Source organism: Culex pipiens, chromosome 1, assembly GCF_016801865.2.
Source record: "Culex pipiens pallens isolate TS chromosome 1, TS_CPP_V2, whole genome shotgun sequence".
Lineage (NCBI taxonomy): Eukaryota > Metazoa > Arthropoda > Insecta > Diptera > Culicidae > Culex > Culex pipiens.
This window is the reverse complement of record NC_068937.1, coordinates 101381060-101382050: the sequence shown is the minus strand read 5'-3', so window position 1 is coordinate 101382050 and position 991 is coordinate 101381060.

Genomic DNA, 991 nt, shown 5'->3' with positions numbered 1-991 from the left:
CAAAATTAAGTTTAGATAAGTTTTATATAGAATTTCCAGAGTTATGTAAACTTTTATACTAAGTAGTTAGTAAACTTTATATTCAATCTAAATTATTTTATATTGGTCAAAGATGCCAATTTGGAGTTGGGGGGCTGGATTTATGGTGATTTGTCAACAAATAACTTTATGTTAATTTTCGAAAGGTGTACAAACTTTTTCAGCACCTTTTTTATTTTTGTAATAGTATTTGTTATAGAAGTTTTTATAGAAATCATCTTTCCATGAGCTTTTTGTAGCAAAATGTTCGGCATGAGTTTTTGAATAAAACGTAGTACTAGGTTTTTGTCAAACTTTGAATTCTTAACATGTTTCATCACAAAATGCGCATAGGGCCCAAGGGGTGTAAATACTTTTTTAAATATTGTAAATACAAGCAAAAAGAGACAGCAAAGAATCAATTAAATATGCTAATAATTATTTAAATATGTTTTAATTTTTTGACTACACAGCCACAATTGTTTACTATTGTATGAGTTATGAAACTATAGTTTAGTGTATACAAACATTGACAAGAGAGGATTAACAGATTATCATGCTGTGATCTTAGTGAAATTACACAATAAGAGCTTTCCAATCACAATAAAAATGCTTCGAAAACAACACGACATCTGATAATTATCTTGATCCAAAAAATAAATTGATTAAAAAAAATGTCAACGCAGTGCACGCGATTCAATAAATAAATTTAAAAAATTGGTAATTAGCCAAAAAATTATAACAAATATTGAACAATAAATAAGTTCATAAATTATATAAAAAATATTGATAACTCCGACTCCAGGTCTATCAGAAATTTATGACTCCGGCTCCGACTCCGACTCCAGCTCATAAAATTTAGCCGACTCCGACTCCGACTCCAGCTATTCGAGTTTTGACGACTCCGACTCCAGGTCCCCAAAAAGACCCGACTCCACCGACTCCGGCTCCGACTCCGACTCCGACTCCACAG